Source organism: Hyperoodon ampullatus (assembly GCF_949752795.1).
Source record: "Hyperoodon ampullatus genome assembly, chromosome: 2".
Classification (NCBI taxonomy): Eukaryota; Metazoa; Chordata; class Mammalia; order Artiodactyla; family Ziphiidae; genus Hyperoodon; species Hyperoodon ampullatus.
In genome coordinates, this window is record NC_136915.1 from 151315318 (window position 1) to 151335444 (window position 20127).

A 20127-nucleotide genomic window follows, 5' to 3' on the forward strand; every position below is an offset into this window, starting at 1 on the left:
GGAGGCATCACTCATGGCAACCAGACTGGAACACAGAAGAAATAGGGCAAAAGTGTAGCCCATAGCCACCTCTGAAATGTGGGCACCAGGGCTGATCCAGGGGATCCTACCACGGTCCTATCGGAGATACCTGTTTAAGGTCTAAGGGAGGAAAACCAAGTGGATTCAGGCTACATTGAGAAAATTCAATGGGACACCAGGGCCAAGTGTAGGACTGAATGGGTTCCCAATCAGGATGCAGGAAAATCACTGCTGAGAGGTGTTTTGAAAGTAAAACCTACTCTCATAGAAAAGGTCAGCAGCTCTGGGAAACTGGGGGTGGGGGGAGGGATGGGAGGAGAGTATACCTACCAGTGCTGGGGTCTATGGTAACCTTTTTGGGCTCAGCACTGAGAGATGGTGGGATCTCCATGGTGACAGGCTAGTTAGTACTATGGGTGATCAGGGTTAAAGATAGACCTGCTCAGGGCCCCAGGAGACCAAGGAGGAAGACCCCAGCCCCCTTAGAGTTTAGGCCTGGCACTGGCATAGCATCACTTCTGCAACACAGAAGTACAACACAGGCAACACAGTCACAGGCCAGCCCGAATGCCATTGGAGTAGCAATAGGTCCACTTCTTCCCGGGTGGAATGTCCATAAACTCTTGGTCATTTGTATTCTCCCACACATGCCTCCCACTCAGCCCTTTCCCCTCCTACCCACCCTATTACCCGCTCCTAACCTGTTGCCTCCTGCATTCCTCTCACCTGCCTTAAGCACAGACCCTCTCCTCTGGCCTCTGTCTCTAAGCCCTCCGTTCCTGCACAGTCATTACCACCCTCCAGGGCCACCCCCTGTTCCCTGCCCCCTCTATCTCAGCCTCTCTATTAGCTCCTTTCACAGGCCCATCTGGACCCTCTTCTGTTGTGAACTTCATTTTGGGTAATCCTTCCCCTTCCTCTTCCCACGTGAAATAGAACTTTTCCTCAGACAGAACCAGATCTTTCCTGGCAATTTTCTTTTCTTCTTCTTTTTTGGATTTCTATTTATTTATTTATCTTATTTATTTATTAACATCTTTATTGGAGTATAATTGTTTTACAGTGGTGTGTTAGTTTCTGCTTTGTAACAAAGTGAATCAGCTATACATATATATATATATCCCCATATCTCCTCCCTCTTGCGTCTCCCTCCCACCCTCCCTATCTTACCCCTCTAGGTGGTCACAAAGCCCCGAGCTGATCTCCCTGTGCTATGCAGCTGCTTCCTACTGGCAATTTTCAATGACAGCTGCTGCTTCTCTCATGAAGAGGGCTCAGCTCTCTTGCTTCCTATCGTGACTTCAGACTCTGCACAAAACAGTACATAATGGAAATGAAATTATTTCATTAAAGTCTCTCAATCCAAGTGGAGGATGAAAATAGAGATACAATTAATCAGTCAAAAACCTTTATTGACTGGAATGCCCAGTCCAGTGGGGAACCAACCACTTAATAGATAATCAGTTTACAGTGTATGACCAGTGGGTATGAACAAAGTGGTAGTGAGCTCCTCGAGGTCAGGGACCAAGTCTCATTTATTTGTGCCTTGGATCCCAGCTCAATGCCCACCAAATGTAAATGCATGAGTGAATACATGAGTTACTGAATGAATCGTTGCATGCTTCTGGATATAAAATTACCTCTAGAAAGCCAATTTCTCTTGGATTAACTGGCATTCACATGAGTCATGTAGAAGTCTCTGGAGGGCATTCAGGATCAAGAATTAAGACTCTTAAAAATCTTTGCCATCTAGCCATCTGCTTATCCTGGCTTCTCCCCATCTTGACTGATGATGCTCATAACTCCAGGACTTTCCAAATGACCTCAGTATCTGACTCACAGTTCTCTTGCACACCATGCACACTCTGTTCTCAATCTCAGCAATTCAATATCTGTGTATAGTTGTTTCTTCTCTAGCCCCCTGATCTAATGATTCTTGACCTTGGCCCATTTTTTTTGTGTTGGTTGCTAGCTCAGCTTTCCAGCCTTACTTTCAAGAATACTTTTTACACCTTGTATTATCAACCTAAGTGGCATGTCCCCCAACACAATTGTCCATGTTGAATGGGCACCATCCCCATGAACCAACATGCCACCCATACTTCACAGGCAAGCTTAAACACTGCCTTCTTCACAGGACTTGTGCTGATTCACCCAACCAGCTGTGATCTCCTCTTTCCTGAAAATTGCAGAGAATCTTAGTTGTCCTTCTCTTATGGAATTTGTCATAGTCTGCTGTCTTAGTCCATTCAGGTTGCCACAACAAAAATTCCATAGGGTGGATGGCTTAAACAACTAAATTTACTTCTCACAGGTCTGGAGGATGGGAAGTCCAAAATCATGGCATTGGCAGATTTTGTGTCTGGTGAGAGCCTGCTTCGTGGTTCACAGGTGGAGCTTTCTAGCTGTAAGCCTCACACAGCAGAAGGGGGGCAAGGGAGCTTTCTAGGGTCTCTTCTAAGAGGGTACTAATCCCATTCATGAGGGTCCCACCCTCATGACCTAATCACCTCTCAAAGATCCCACCTCCTAACACCATCATATTGGGGGTTAGGATTTCAACATATAAATTTTGGGGGACACAAGAATTCAGTCCATAACATCTGCCTTCTAGTATTGTTATGTGTGTCTTTGCCTCACCTTCTCTAGTTTGATGTAAGTTTTCATGGAGAGGAGGCTGTGCCTCACCCATCTTCTTGTCACACCCCTTCATAACAGCACCTAGCACAGAACAGTGGACAGATGTTATTTTGTCTTCATAGCATCCCGTCTTTTAAGGGATCCTCCTTCTATGTCTATATGATCAAAGTGGGACTGTAAATTATGGTGTCCCACAAAGTTGGGCAGAAAATACAGGCTGGCCAATGAAAATACTCCATTCCCAGCCTTAGAGATGACACATAACCTAAGCAGAACCAAAGAGTCTGCCTTGAGATTTGCTACATGCATACACTGAGAAAGGTCTTTCTTCTTCTAAGACCAGAAGCTATGGGGAAGAGGTAGATTGGCCTTTCTGTGGCCGTCTCTCTAGCCAACATGGAGGAGGCTACAGGAGAGAATGAGGTCTACCTCAAAGGGAGCAGACACAGAAACAATAATAACTGGCATGTTCAGAGCTGACTTTACACTAGACACTATTCCAAGCACATTGCGTGGATGATCTCATTTACTCCTCACAAGAACTATGAGGCAGATACTATTATTATAGCCATTTTACAGATGAAGAAACAAGGGTACTAAGAAGTTAAGCAACTTGTTTTCAGTCACCAGCTAGATAGGTGGTGGAGCCAGGATTTGAATCCAGCCTGTGGGACCCCAAAACTATCATGCTATGCTGTTACATATGAGCCAAGACAAACATAAATGGGAGATAGATGGATTTATTCATTTATGAACAAGTGTAAGGGAGAACTGACAACATTGTTTGTGCCTGGAGCCAGCTGCCTCATGTGCTTTTTAGTTAAATAAGCCAGTGCATTCTCTTTTTGCTTAAAATAGTTTGTGTATCAGTCACTTGCAACCTCCTGGGCTCACGGAAGAACACGTCTTAGAGATAGAGCACTACTTCCAGGCTTGCATCCTGGCACTACCCCTCAACACTTGGACAAATTACTTGACCTCTCAGGGCCCTGGAGGTAAATGCCCCAGACTCTCAGGGTTGAGAAGACTGTGACTGGAGATGAGATTACATGTGAATACACTTAGCATAACATTCTGCTAACACAATTTAAGTACTCAATAATTGTTAGATCTCTTCTCTTCTCCTTTCCCTTATGAGGAGTACCTGTTCAATAAGCATTTGTTGAATTGAATTAAATCCTCAAGAGGCTGCAGGATGTAGCCTGAGCTTGAATGCAGCTGGAGTTACAGAGGAAGCTCCTCAGCTTGAGAGGCCACCTAACAACCCTATTTGGCCATTAGAAAGAAGAAGAAGGATGTTGAGCATCTTTTCATGTGTTTGCTGGTCATTTGTATGTCTAACAAACACATGAAAAGATGTTCAGCATCACTAATTATTAGAGAAATGCAAATCAAAACTACAATGAGGTATCACCTCACACTGGTCAGAATGGCCATCGTGAAAAAATCTACAAACAACAAATGCTGCAGAGGGTGTGGGATGGATTGGGAGACTGGGATTGACATACATACACTACTATGTATAAAATAGATAACCAATGAGAACTGACTGTATAGCACAGGGAATTCTACTCAATGCTCTGTTGTGACCTAAATGGGAAGGAAATCCAAAAAAGAGGGGATGTATGTATACGTAAAGCTGATTCACTTCTCTGTACAGCAGAAACTAACACAACATTGTAAAGTAACTATAATAAAAAAAAAAAAAAAGGAAGAAAGAGGAGGAGGGGGACAGCGGGAGGAGGAGGAGGGATTCTGCCCTTCTCTGGTCTCCATCTCACTGACAGTCTTAGCCTCTCTGCTTCCAGATCGCTCCAGCCTAGAGAAAAACGGCTGTCTGCAGTAACTTCAGACGTGCTCTGGTCCCTCCGTGTCCTCTTTTGTAAGATAAGATGGGGGTCCTTTGAGAAAAAGGACCAGGCGTGGCTTTCTTACCATAAGACATTTTTTTTGCCTAAGCCATTTTGTGATCTAAGCCTGGCCGCAATGCTTGCCTTTGAACAGGTCTCAGTAGTTAATGATCTTAAGGGAAGTGAGGAAATGTAGGAACAAAGGAAAAGCAGTTAAGAAACAATAGTTCAGATAAACAGCAAGGTCCTACCGTATATCACAGGGAACTATATTTAATATCTTGTAATAACTTATAATGAAAAGGAATATGAAAAAGAATATATACATATAGATAACTGAATCACTTTGCTGTATACCAGAAACTAACACAACACTGTGAATCAACTCTACTTCAATTTAAAAAAAAGAAAACAAAAATCAGAATATATAAGCAGATCATCTGATTTAAAAACAGTAAAGAAAAAAAAAAAGGAAAGAAACAATAGTTCAGCAATAAAACAGTCTTATTTCCTCCTCAAGAAAAGCACCTAACAATCAGATATGTATCTTTGAGTTCTGCAGGAACTCAAAGGCCCCCACCCAGGTGGAGGAAGGAGCCATGATGTTGACCCTCCTGACTTCAGTCAACTGAAGCTTGGACTCTGTCAAACTTTGCCTCACTTCTATGCTGAATTCTCCTCTGCTGAAGCCCTTCCATGAATATGCAAGTACTCTTAGATTCAAACTTCCCCACTTTTGAGCTTCCCTGGTGGCGCAGTGGTTGAGAGTCCGCCTGCCGATGCGGGGGACATAGGTTCGTGTCCCGGTCCGGGAAGATCCCACATGCCGCGGAGCGGCTGGGCCCGTGAGCCATGGCTGCTGAGCCTGCGCGTCCGGAGCCTGTGCTCCGCAACGGGAGAGGCCACAGCAGTGAGAGGCCCGCGTATCGCAAAAAAACCCCAAACTTCCCCACTTTTGCTGTTTGGGGAGACACTACTTTGGGAAAGATCCCCAGCGTTCCCCTTACTTGCTGCAAGTAATAAATCCTTCCTTCTCCAAATCTTTGGCTTGGTTGTATCTTTTGGCTCAACGCCCACCAAGAGGCAAACCCAGTTTTTAGGTAACACTTTCCCTCCTCCTCACAGTTTCCCTCCTATCCAGATACTACTGATTAATTAACCTTCTAGGTCTTTCTCAGACCTGCTCTCTCTTCTTTACCCCAACAGACAGTGCCCTTCATCTCCTTTCTGGATGTTTGCCTCAACCTCCTCACAGCCTCCCTCCCTCCAGCCTGCCAGCCCCATGGTGCAACCAGGAACACCCATGTTCAAGGTGACCAAACCACTCTTCACCTTAAAACCGCCATTGCCTACAGGATAACGGGCAAACCCTTAGCGGTCACGCAAGGCCCTCCTCAGCCTGGTCCGTACCCACATCTCTAGGGGCCCAGCTCCTACCTTGCTATTTTATGCCTCCGTGCCATCCTCACACTGTTCCCGCTTCTGGAGGACCCTGCGCCACCCACCTCCTGCAGCCCCTTCCCCCAGTTCTTACTCAGCCTTTAAGACTCTGCTCACTTGTTTGGTTTTTTTTTTCTCCTGGAAACCTTCCATAAACTCCCAGCCCACTCACTGGGCCAAGTGCCTCTCCTCCGTGTTCCCACAGCACTTGTACATAATTCTGTCTTCTCACATATCTTTTTATACTGATAAGATCACTTTCTCCATCTCTCCTGAGAACTTTGAGGCCAACAGCGAGGTCTTACTCAAGTTTGTAGCCCTTGCACCCAGCACAGTGCCTGGCTCCCAGTCGGTCCCCACATGCAGACACCGTGAAAGCTGATTCAAAGGGACTGAAAAGGAGAAGCAGGAGCCATTACATGTCTTGCAGATGAAAATCCTGGTTTCCAGGCTTCCCTGGTGGCACAGTTGTTAAGAATCCACCTGCCAGTACAGGGGACATGGGTTTGAGTTCTAGTCTGGGAAGATCCCACATGCCGCGGAGCAACTAAGTCCGTGCGCCACAACTACTGAGCCTGCGCTCTAGAGCCTGCAAGCCACAACTACTGAGCCCGTGTGCTCCATAAAAAGAGAAGCCACCACAATGCGAAGCCCATGCACTGCAACGAAGAGTAGCCCTGGCTCGCTGCAACTAGAGAGATAGTCCGCGCGCAACAACGAAGACCCAATGCGGCCAAAAATAAAATAAAAATAAAATAAATTAAAGAAAATCCTGGTTTCCTTTTTTCCCTCTGGTTGATTCCTTAATCGCAGGACTGGGTCCGGTGGTTAATACAACACTTAGGGTTTAATTGTTGGGGGGAAGAGGGAGTAGTTTACTCACCTTCTAAACTGAGGAAGGGGTACCCTCTCCACTAGTGGTGGAAAAGGAAAAAAGAATTTTCTCTGGGATCCTGTGTGGTTGTAGCATTGTTTGTGTTATTGTGTGATTCTCCATATAGTTTTGCATGCATGATACATGAATAGGTAACCTTTGGCTACCTTAAAACAGCCCCCATCTCAGTTTTAAAAAGGATAGTTATTTCATTACATCTAAATATAGGCAAAGAGTTTGTACTGATGCATAACTTAAGCAAATGCATGCAAATCCCTTGCAGGCTGGTGGGACCTGATAATGCCATCACCGTAGTTACATCTCAGGCCCCCCAGTGTTCCTCCTCCCTTCTGCTGCTGACCTGGAACAACCATGTAACCTCTCAGAGTCTTAGGATTCTCCTTGACTTAGTGGGCTAGTGATTCCTGTCAGCCTGCCTCACGAGGCCCTTGGGAGAAGTGGATGGAAAAATGGGCAGTGAGAGGGCTGTGTGCCAGGAGATGCAACCCTGAGGAGGAGGAACTGGGTGGAGTGGTGGGCAGGCCATCGTGGGAAGTCCTGCTGGGCCAGCTGCCCGCTGCTCTGCTGGGATTTCTGGGGTTTCATTCCTCTATAATTCTCATTTTCCCCCCTCTCAAATCTGTTTTCCATCAAATAGAAATGTGTTCTCTCTGCCTTTCTCCCCGAGCCGTGCCTGGCCTCTCAGAACTAGGCTGCATCTTTTGGCACCCACTAATTAAAACCAAGAAGGCAGGAGGTGGACTAGCCGTGAGGCCACCCCTCGCAATACCCCTTTCCCCCAGCTCGCCCTGATTCCTGCCTTTCTCCCTGGATGGAAAATTTGGCCTCAGACTGTCCTTGTGACTGGAAAAAGCAGGGTCAGCTCAACAAAGCAGAACAGGCTTTGTTAGTTAGCTTTCTTCTTTCGGAAGGTTATTAAGAAGGCATCGCTTGGGAAGGGGGCTCACACGGGCCCGGCTGGCTCCAGCCAGAAAGGTGGCGACGTGCTTCATCAGGGAGAAGGCCTGCCAGCGGCAGGGAGGACGTTATCAGCTGGTGGTGAGGTATTAAGAGGTGGGGAGCTATGGAAGGGAAATGTGTGTGGTGAAGTGGTCGCTGTCCCAGGCCAGGAGGGAAGGCCAAAGGGGAGTGACTTATTCTATGTCAGGCCAGTTTTCTCTCGAAAGATGCTGGGGCCAAGCCCAATGCTCCCTCTTTCTGTCTTTCCTGCTTCCCTGGGAAGAGGAAGGAAGTGTGTGTGACGATGAAGAGGAGGGCTCTGTACCTCTGAGGGGACATTTGGGGCCAGCTGCTGGGTTTTCCAGTTTTCATGTCTCAGTAACTGCAGGAGACTGTCTCTTTCTAAGGGGCAGTTGCGATATTACCTTAGAACATCTGGGTTGCCATCTTGTATTCCTGGATTCTCCAGCAGTACAGTGGGGCTGGGGTATGGCCTGGCAGGGAACACCTAGGGTGGGAATAGAAAGAAGGAGACTTACATGGTGATCATTTTGAAAGGTATAGAAATATTGACTTACTATGTTGTGTACCAGCAACTAACATAGTGTTGTAGGTCAATTATACTTCAAAAACAAAGAGGCAAACAAACAAATTTATCAAAAGAGATCAGATTTGTGGTTACCAGAGGCAGGGGTTGGGGGTGGGAGTGAGGAGAGGGGAATTGGTTGAAGGCAGTCAAAAGGTACAAACTCCAGTTATAAGATAAATTCAGGGAATTCCCTACTGGTCCAGTGGTTAGGACTCCACGCTTCTACTGCCGGGGCCCAGGTTCCATCCCTGGTTGGGGAACTAAGATCCCACAAGCTGTGTGGCCTGGCCAAAAAAAAAAAAAAGATAAATACATACTAGGGATGTACAACATGATAGATATGATGAACACTGCTGTATGTTACATATGAAAGGTGTTAAGGAGTAAATCCTAAGGGTTCTCATCACAAGGAAAATATCTTTTCTACTTCTTTAATCTTGTGTCTATTTGAGATGATGGATGTTCACTAAACTTATTGTGATAATCATTTGATGATGTATGTAAGCCAAGTCACTATGCTGCACACCTTAAACTTATACAGTGGTGTATGCCAATTATATCTCAATTAAACTGGAAGAAAAAGAAAAAAAATGAAACAAAAAAAAAGAAAGAGGTCTGGACAGGAGTCAGCTGATTTGGGGGACAACGGAGGGTGGGGTGTGCGGGAAAGGAGGCATATGTCTGTCGAAGATCTGTGGTCAAAGGCTGAGGTAAGAAGGACATGGTCGGAGGGGGAGGGGATATTACAACCTCCACCAACCCCCAGCACAGTCTTCTGTCCCTGTTGAACTGCCATAAGCTCTCCCACATTTCTATTTTACCTGTAGAGATCTGAGAGTTTTCAGGAACTAATTCTGGGAAGTTCTAACTCTGTGTGAAAGGCAGCAGCAGAAACAACAGCACACCAAGGCGTGATTACGGTCCCTAAAAATGTATCCATCCCTTCTTCTCTGAGAAATTAAACTCAGAATTTCAGTGAGGCACCTGGCTCCTCAGCTCAAGACCCCATCTGCCAGCTTCCCTTGCTCCTAGCTGTGGCTTTAGGATGAAGTTTTAGCCAATGGAATGAGAGTGGAAGGGATGGGTGCCACTTCTGGGTAGTACCCTAAAGGGAAAGACATACACTCCACTTCCCTTTTCCCCCTTCTCTCTGACCAGATGTGGATGTGATGGCAGGAGCTGGAGCAATTATCTTAGATCTTGAGATGGAAGCCACATGTTGAGGAGGGCAGCGTGACAAAGTAGGATAAGTCTGTCCTGCACTGTGAAACTGCCAAACTTAGTCCTGGACTGCTTATACTGGGACTCTCTCTTGGTGAAGCCCCTCTTATCATGACCTTTATCCCAGCAGCTGAACTTGTATCATACCTATCTAAATAACACAGCCAAGAGTTACGGAGAGCTTTCTATGGGTCCATCACTGTACTGGGGGTTTTACATGTAGCATTTAATTTAATCTCCTCCTAAGCCAATGAGTTGGTGAGCAGCATGCTGTCCTGACTCTCAACACCCCAGACATATCTCTTCTCCCCTCCCTATCCTATCCAGGCAAGGTCAGGTTGTTGGGGTATCTGCCTCACAGCCCTCATTGTCTCTGCCACATACCATGCAATGGATCATGCACATATGAAGGACCCACATCTATGAATAAACTCAGACTAAGACATAGCCCCCCCCCCCCCAATTTAACAATCATTCACGTGGAGTAGGAGTGGCGGTCCCTTCTTGATGGCTGTGGTTATGTGCAGTCGTCTGTATACCGGTCCTACCCCCACCCTTCCTTCCCACTCAGGAACGCCTATTGCAATGCAGGGGAGTCGGAGTGACATTACTGAGAATGAGTCTTGAATTTGTTCTAATTTATTTTTTAAAAGGTGGATTCCTCCAAAAGTATTTTCTTTTTTTTTTTTGCGGTACGTGGGCCTCTCACTGTTGTGGCCTCTCCCGTTGCAGAGCACAGGCTCCGGACGTGCAGGCTCAGCGGCCATGGCTCACGGGCCCAGCCGCTCCGCGGCATGTGGGATCCTCCCGGACCGGGGCACGAACCCGTGTCCCCTGCATCGGCAGGCGGACTCTCAACCACTGCGCCACCAGGGAAGCCCACCTCCAAAAGTATTTTGAGCACTATTAGTAAAAAATCTTTCTTCACCCTCGCATTTGACTGTGGTGGGTCAGTTCTCATGACACTGCTGTGGGGAAGCACCAGCCTGAGGGACTGCTTCAGTGATTGGTCATGTCTGCCGCTGGTCCAGCTTTACCTCACACGGTCTGCAGCACCACAGGGCAAGGACAATGGAGTGCTAGCTCTTCAGTGTGGACAGAACACACAGATGTCATCAAAAAGAACATCTGCTGGGCTTCCCTGGTGGCGCAGTGGTTGAGAGTCCGCCTGCCGATGCAGGGGACGCGGGTTCGTGCCCCGGTCTGGGAGGATCCCACATGCCGCGGAGCGGCTGGGCCCGTGAGCCGTGGCCGCTGAGCCTGTGCTCCGGAGCCTGTGCTCCGCAAGGGGAGAGGCCACAACAGTGAGAGGCCCGCCTACCGCAAAAAAAAAAAAAAAAAAAAAAAAAAAAAAAAAAAAAAAAAAAAAAAAAAAAAAGAACATCTGCTGGTTTTGTGCTCCCTGAGTATTCCTTCTGCCTTCTGCTTACAGTGTCTTGCTTTCCCTTCAGGGAGCACCTACTGCCTATTCCATGTGATCAACGTCTGCTCTTTTCAAAGTTTAGGCACATGACCCAAACCTGACCAGAGTCTCTCTCTCTCTCCCTCTCTCTCACCCAGTGTTGTGTCCCAGGTAACAAGATGTATAACAGTTGGGACTGAATTGTCTTGACTCATGAATTCTCACTACTCTGGATACTGAGTATTAATTTACATTATTAATTAATTAGAACAAATTCAAGATTATCCTTAAATGCAGTCACTCTCTCTTGCATTTCAATATATCTTCTTGAAGAGGAGAGAGAAGACTCACACTAGAGTTAACAAGTAGGAACGCTGCATGATGGGCAGGACCCCAGGTCCTGTCCTTCCCAGGCATTGTTGCCCAAATCCCCCTCTCATTCTGGGAGCTTCCCTGTAATCCGAGCAACCACACTGCACAATTTTAGGAGGAACCATTCACATGTCATCTCTGGTGTTGTGCAAAGAGGTGGCATTGCCCCATAGCCTTCCAGTACATTCCTCGTTGTTGTTTAAGTTAGCCCAAGTCAGTTCTTGAGGGTTACAACCAAAGAAGCTAACCTGGAATCTTTAGCCATTCTCCCACAACCCACTGCTATTCAACCAGCCAGGAACTAGACTTGCTTCCCTTTTCCTTGAAGTGCTCCAGGAATAGGATTATCAGATTTGAAATATAAATAAGTTAACAAAAATACAGGATACCCAGTTAAGTCTGATTTCAGATAGACATAAGTTTTTAGTATAAGTATGTCTCATGCAATTTTTGGGCACCCTGTGTTGTATCTGGCAACCCTACCCAGGGAAGAAAATGATGTCTCATCTTTTGGGGTTGATCTAAAGGCACTCACCCACATTTACCCTTTTCTCCTACCCCTTACCACAATATGTAAAGTGCATCTTTAGGAGTGGCCATATAATTTACCAGATGGTTGGTTTAAGGGTAGGCACCTGATACAAAATGGACCAAGGTGACTTCCCAGAATTTTTCATACAGGAAGTAAGAAACAATAAAGTACTCTCAGGTGTAAGAGTTTGGAAAACACTAAGCTCAGGGACTAATGGCAGCCTCGATTTCTTACACATGAACAGGACTGGTCTTTATTGAGAGAAGAAGTTGGATGTGCAGGCAGAAGCAGAGCGGAGAGAGGGAGACAATTCTGACAGTGTTCGAATTGCAGGTTCCAGCTGTTCTTGAGACCTCCCTGCCTTGGCCAGGTTTTGATTTTTAATCTTTCTTAGATTCTATGAACTATTCAGTTCTTTTTTGCCCAAGAGTTGAAGCCAAATTAATACAAGTTGCAACCCTTATTTCATTGTATTGGAGTAAAGTTCTTAAGTTTCCATCTTCCCAAGATGTGAGTGGGAGCTGTATCTTACTCATCCTGGCCACCGTAGCATCTAACCCAGCACCTGGCATGCCATATATATATATATATATATATATATATATATATTATATATATATATATTTTTTGCAGTACACGGGTCTCTCACTGCTGTGGCCTCTCCCGTTGCAGAGCACAGGCTCTGGACGCGCAGGCTCAGCAGCCATGGCTCACGGGCCCAGCCGCTCCCCGGCATGTGGGATCTTCCCAGAACGGGGCACGAACCCGTGTCCCCTGCATCGGCAGGCGGACTCTCAACCACTGCGCCACCAGGGAAGCCCTAGATTATATTTTAAATAAATTAATAAATGACTCCGTGGGCTTGGAGGTCAGCAGCATAATATACATTTGACGAACTTCATTTCTTGAAAGATACTCACACCAGGAATTTTCTCAGCAGCTCACTGAAAAGCCCTGCAACTTAGAGCATCTGCCACCCACAGCTGGCCTGTTTGGAAGCAAGACTATGTTGGGTCATGTGTTTTTATAGAGGGTGGAGAGTAATGAGCCTTTATGATAAGGATCGTGATACTGAAACAACCTTGTTTCAAAAGCTAACCTCCTTGCATTTTGCAGTGGTTTCAATTCCTTTCTAGACAGATGAGAATGGAATAGGAGCAAGTCCTGTTAGGCCCTCCTAAGGACGCCCTGGGAAGATGGCTCTGGCACTCCTGGTCCAGACCGAGCACAATTCCTGACAGCAGGAAGTGTAGGGAAAGGTCCAGGTGTAAGTGAATAGGGTAGGGGTCCCCGGAGAAAGAGAACCAAGCCTGGCTTTCTTGACATAAGAGAAGCCATTTTAGGCCTAAGCCATTTTGGGATCTAAGCCTGGCCACAATGCTTGCCCTTGAACAGGTCTAAGTAATAATGATCTTAAGGGCACAAAAGCACAAACTGTTATCAGGAAAGCGAAGTAACAATAGCAAAGATAATAAATCAGTTGTAAAGACTCCCAGTTCTGTTTCAATGTTAAAAATTAGCCTAGGGCTTCCCTGGTGGCGCAGTGGTTGAGAGTCGGCCTGCCGATGCAGGGGACACGGGTGCCCCGGTCTGGGAAGATCCCACATGCCCCGGAGCGGCTGGGCCCGTGAGCCATGGCCGCTGAGTCTGCGCGTCCGGAGCCTGTGCTCCGCGATGAGAGAGGCCACAACAGTGAGAGACCCGCGTACCGCAAAAAAAAAACAAACAAAAAAATTAGCCTGAAGCATTTTCTTGAGCTGTTTTGCAGAATTTAAGCCCGCCTCGAGTGCTCAACTACCAGATCTACTGGAACCTAAAAGACGATGTCATTGACTTTTCTGACCCTGGTGACTTCAATCAGCTAAAGCTTGGACACTTGTAGACTTTTGCCCCAATTCTATACTGAATTCTTCTGTTCAAGCCCCTTCATGAATATGTATATACCACTCAAGCCCCATCATTAATATGCATGTACTCTTAGTTGAAAATTTCCCCAGTTTTGCCGTTGGGAAGACACTGCTTTGGGAAAGATCCTGGTGTTCTCCTTACTTGTTGAAAATAATAAGTCCTTCCTTCTCCTGATCTTTGGCTTGGTTGTATCTTTCAGCTTGACACTAACCAAGAGTTGAACCCAGTTTTCAGGTAGCATCTGCAAGGTATGCCCAGGTGGTGCCATCAGGAGCAGTCGTATGTAACCCCCAGCCCTCCGACACCCTAATTGTTACAGAATGTCCTGCCTGGGCTCAGGCCCTTCAAGCCCCATCACCCTGTCTCAGGCCCCTCAAAAGCCTGAAATTTTGTTGCCAGCGGTTCAAAGGTCTCAGGTTACAACAGAGGTGGGGCACCTGGAAGCACAGCCCCCACATCCCCTAACAAGACTTTCAGGAAAGAGGAGTCGGCTTTCAGCTCCAGTGCCAAGCTGTCTAGACAGGGGGACCAGTGAGTGTCTTGCCCTCCCTAGAGAGCGGTAGCCCCTGTCTCCCAAGCTGTGCAGGGAGACAATTCTTTCTCTCGCAGTGGAAGAATGAACTCTGTTGCCCTCTGCACTTGAGGAATTCCATCATCCTTAAATTATTTGTGTCAACCGTTTGAATGGAAAGAGAATTTTAGAGCTGGGAGAATTTGTTTATATTGTTGCAATTTATAATGCTCGTTTTGTCACAGCAGTTTGCCTATACAAAAGGATGACCTAACATTCACTTATGGAGAAAGAAAACACAAAAAGCAAACTAAGGCTTTGCAACATCAAAGTGAATTTTTTTTTTTTTTTTGCCGTAGGCGGGCCTCTCACTGTTGTGGCTTCTCCCGTTGCGGAGCACAGACTCCAGATGCGCAGGCTCAGCGTCCATGGCTCACGGGCCTAGCCGCTCTGCGGCATGTGGGATCTTCCCGGACTGGGGCACGAACCCGTGTCCCCTGCATCGGCAGGCGGACTCTCAACCACTGCGCCACCAGAGAAGCCTCTGAATATTATTTTTGACAAAATGTACAGAGATGTGGAAAAAAGGCTGATCAGAAGGTTTTGTTAATAATGGGCTTGTTGGCTGATCCCTGAGGCCCCCTTCAGCTCTAAAGTTATTATTTTTTTTATTAGTTTCTGCTTTATAACAAAGTGAATCAGTTATACATATACATATGTTCCCATATCCCCTCCCTCTTGCGTCTCCCTCCCACCCTCCCTATCCCACCCCTCCAGGCAGTCACAAAGCACCGAGCTGATCTCCCTGTGCTATGCGGCTGCTTCCCACTAGCTATCTACCTTACGTTTGGTCCTGTATATATGTCCATGCCTCTCTCTCGCTTTGTCACAGCTTACCCTTCCCCCTCCCCATATCCTCAAGTCCATTCTCAAGTAGGTCTGTGTCTTTATTCCTGTTTTACCCCTAGGTTCTTCATGACGTTTTTTTTTCTTAAATTCCATATATATGTGTTAGCACACGGTATTTGTCTTTCTCTTTCTGACTTACTTCACTCTGTATGACAGACTCTAGGTCTATCCACCTCATTACAAATAGCTCAATTTTGTTTCTTTTTATGGCTGAGTAATATTCCATTGTATATATGTGCCACATCTTCTTTATCCATTCATTGGATGATGGACACTTAGCTCTAAAGTTATAATTCCTTATCCACAGTCTTTGTTTCTTCTGTGCTCATCACATTTGCATGCTGATTTTTGTATCAATGGTGAGGAAAGACTCCAGTGAAAATGTTGTCAGCACAATGGGCTGACAGAACAGTTGTGATTTGTGGAGGTGTCCTCCCAACTATCATCTCTGTTAAGTATATTCTTGCTGGGAATTTCCAGGAGAGAACCTGATCATTTACTGACCTATTGACCTACCTACCTACCTATTGATGTCTCTTCTTTATCATCAACTACTATTGTTATTATGCTAAGTGCTTCAGATATATCATCTCATTAAAAATTCTCACTTAAAATTCTTTTCAATCTTATTAAGAGATACTATCTTCTCATTTGACATATGAAGAAATTGAGTCCTAGTGAGATTAACTTGACTGATGTCACACAGCCGGTAAATGACCAAGCCAGGGTTGGGACCGAAACCTTCCTGACTTCAGAATCTTAATGAGTTTGTGTAATTGGCTCCCTTCCCTGATCCACTTCCTTAAATTGTATGTTACCTTCTTCCTTGTCCCTTAAGACATTTCAGGGTCTTTATATTCTCCAGTGCAGAGGGTCTTAATCTGGGCTTGCAGAAGAGTTTCAGGGAATCTGGGTTTGCAGAAGAGCTTCAGGGAATCAGTGAAGCCTTTGAAAGACATGCATATTTTCTGTGTAGATACTCAAGTATGTGTTTCTGGGAAGAGATACCATTGCTTTTATTGTATTCTTGAATGTTTATGAGACCCTGAGTGTTGGTGTGAGTTGGCTCATTCCAATGAACTCTAGTGTCAAGTTCTAGGACAGAGGTTCCCAAACATTAGTGAGCATCAGTCTCACCCAGGGAGCTTGTTAAAATGCAGATGCGCTGCCCCACTCCAGGTGATGGTGAAACTTGGTCTCTGTGCACTGGTGCCAAATCAAATCTTGGAGACAGAGTTTTGGGTGCCCAGGAGCCCCATAGGGTCCTGCTCAATTTCATATGGAGTCTGATTTGGTAGATCTGGGGCCAGACCAGGAATCTCCTTTTTTTTTAAATTTAATTTTTATTTTATATTGGAGTATAGTTGATTTATAATGTTGTTGTTAGAGGAATCTACATTTTAGCAAGCAGCTCAGTTGATTGTGATGCCGGATATCTGGGATACACACCTCACTGGGAAAATAATAGATTATTTTATTTGATGAGGTACTCTGCAGTTCCCACTCATTTCCCGGTGACCTTAGTTCCTATAGTTACCCTTGTGACATTATTGTAGCAACCCCTTTGAAAAGAATCCAGGCATTTTCCACTCCTCCCACAAAAAATGCTTGAACCTGTTGGTGAATGTCAGGGTTGTGCTCCATAGAAAGGGGAGATCCAGAGAATAAAGGCAAATCAAAAGGAATTTCAACAAATTCTCCCAAATGGAAATACACAAATTGTTGGATATTCCAGTACTGATGCCATCAGCCAGTGATTCCTGATTCTTCATACAGGATCCTTTGCCCTGGTGAGTTCACTGGGACCCAGGAGTGGGCCTTACCTTGTATGTTCCTAAATCTTGATGGCAGACTGGTGGGTCAGTTTGCCCTGCCCAGGCCTTTTGTCTAACCCCTTTTGTCTCCTTTCATTGCCAACAGGAGGCTAGTGGGGTATGAAACTTCATAACCCTTTTCAGTGCGTTTTACACCAGGCATGGCTAGAGTGGCCACCCAAATCACACTGGGTCAATTAAATTGTCTCAGGATTTTGAAGTGGGGGGAGGGGGCTCAGAAACCCTAAACTTTCTGGAAGTGGGAAGTTATGTGAATTTTGGGTGAGGCAGCTATGTTCGTTTTAATAAGCAAATGAAACAGAAAAGGTCTATTGGGGAGAGGGAGGAAAGTTTCCAGTTCCCATTCTTTCTGAGTTCCAGTTGTGTTTCCTGTTTTTGGTTTTATGAGGCATCTCCATGGTCTTTCAACATGAGACATCTCCATGGTCTTTTTTTTGCTAAAGCAAGTTTGAGTGAATTTTACTTCTTCCAATCAAATGATTCTTTACTAGCATGCTTTCCAAAACATTTCCATTGCAGACAGAAAATACTAGTACTTGCATAGCACAGTCTTGGACCACTTGTGTCACCACATCTGGCGAGCTCTGCTTTACTAAGACGTAAAATAGTATAAAGAAGAGGATTTGTAATCAGTAGACTGACAGAAAATATCGAATGGGCTGTGGAGTTGAGATGGGATATGGGTTGTGCTGAAGTGGAGTGGTGTGTGAAGATCTCTTCCTTTCAGGACAAGTGACCAGTGGCCTTTAGTACCCTCAGCCTCTCAGAACCTAGACATGGTCTAGCTCACCGAGATCAAGGTTTTGGGGAACTGTAGAGCTGTAAAACATGAGACTAACTGTGCTGGTTCTTTCCTGAAACTTGCATGGAGTATGGCAAGAAAGGGAGAAACTCCAGCCTAGGTTACCCAGTTGAAAGCACATAGGGCAGTTATGTAGTTAATCTCTTTGTGGGATGCCCTTTCTGAGCTGATGGGGACCTTATCAAGAAATTATTAACTCATCTTGCCAAATTATAACAGTTGAATTCTCTGCCATCCCCTTTTTGTGACTCAAGTTAATGCCTTGATTAAAAAAGAAAGGGGTCCTGCCTAAGTGGAAATATGCATAACTGAGAAGTGAGTAAACTGGGCCCCTCCAGAGAGCTTCCCACTGCATACCCTGTAAATCAATGTCATGTTGCATTCTACTGTAAAATGCATTCTTTGACCAGGCCGAGTGTAGAGTGAGTTCTGGGTGTCAAGCTTGAGAGCAAACATGGGAAAGGAGATCCAGTCCATTTTTCCCCTCTGAGGAAGAGTAGGTGAGAAACAAAGACAGAGCTGGGTGTAGCCTAGGTTGTTGCTAAGCAACAGAGCCCCTGCAGAAATGGTCACCCCAGAACACTTGCAGTGCTGTTTCTAAACAACCCCTCAGGCTTTGACCCAACAAATTTCTGTCACTGGCTTGGAACCAATAGAATTCCTTAGAAGAGACAGACAGCCCACTGGGTTTCTATGGAAAGAACACACTTCTGTGCTTGATTCAAACAAATAGGGAGTCTTACTCTGTCCACAGTTGCCAGGCACCAGGCAGAAGTGAACTCCCACACTCTTGAAGCAGAGCATCAATATATTTACAATGGGAAATACAGTGCCACACTTTAATGCTTATCTGGGGGGAAATGTGCAATAGCCAAGATATAGTTAATGAGAATAATGACAGAGAATCTCAAAACGTACCACAAAGCTTCAGTAATTAAAACAATATGTATTAACATAGGAATAAATAACAGTGCAATAGAATAAATAATCCAAACACGCTATATAATTGGTAAGTTAGTAAATGATCATAGTGGCATTTCAGATCATTGGGGATAAAATGTTGTGATTATTAGTTATAAATTTGGAAATAAAATAAAATTAGAATTACAATTAGCACTGTATCCAAAGATAAGATTCCAGGTGAATTAAAGATCTAAATATAAGGAAAAATAACCACCAAATTATAAAAAACAGTACAAGAAAATTACATTGAACAGGGAAAGTTTTTATTTTAAAAGTAAGCCATAAATACCAGAAGCCATAAAAGAAAATATTGTCAGATTTGACAGTATGAAAATTTCTTTTTGAAAAAAGCCATCATAAATAAGATCAAAAGACAAACAGCAGAGGGGATTTCCCTGGTGGTCCAGTGGTTAAGAATCTGCCTGCCAGTGCAGGGAATATTGGTTCGATCCCTGGTGGGGGAAGATCCCACGTGCCGCGGGGCAAATAAGCACACAACTACTGAGCCCGGGCTCTAGAGCCTGCAAGCTGCAACTACTGAGCCCACGTGCCACAACTACTGAAGTCTGCATGCCTAGAGCCCTTGCTCTGCAACAAGAGAAGCCACCACAATGAGAAGCCTGCACACCACAATGAAGAGTAGCCCCTGCTGGCCACAACTAGAGAAAGCCCGCGTGCAGCAACGAAGACCCAGTGCAGCACCCCCCCCCAAAAAAAAAACCCCAAAAAAGACAAGCAGCAGAGAGGAAGAAAATATTTGCAACATACAGAGCAGAGAATAGGTTACTATCCATTATATATAAAAAGTTTCTACAAGTTAATAAAAGCAATCCAATTATTTGAAAAGGTAATTTATAAAAGAATACGAACAACTTAGAAACTCATCTCACCAGCAAACTAAAATAAGACTGATTTGCTATTTTCTACCCATCACATTGGCTAAAGTTAAAAAGCAAAATAATATATAATTCATGCTTTTGGGAAATGAGCAATCACATACATCCTTGGTAGGAGTAGAAATCTAAATTCATACCAAGTTTTGGAAGGCGATGTGTAATATCTATTCAATTTTAATTCAATTTCCAGGAATTCATCCTATAGAAATACTTATCCATGTACAATCATAAGTAATATATGGGTAAAAGATGTTTTATTTAGCAGTTGACAAGAATAAAAAACCAAGACAAAACTAGTTCATTCCCTATTTCTGTTACATAGTCTTTCTTTGAACAGGGTACAATTGATTAAGCTTACCCTCAACAAATTACAATTTTATCTTTCTGAAATTACACCCAATT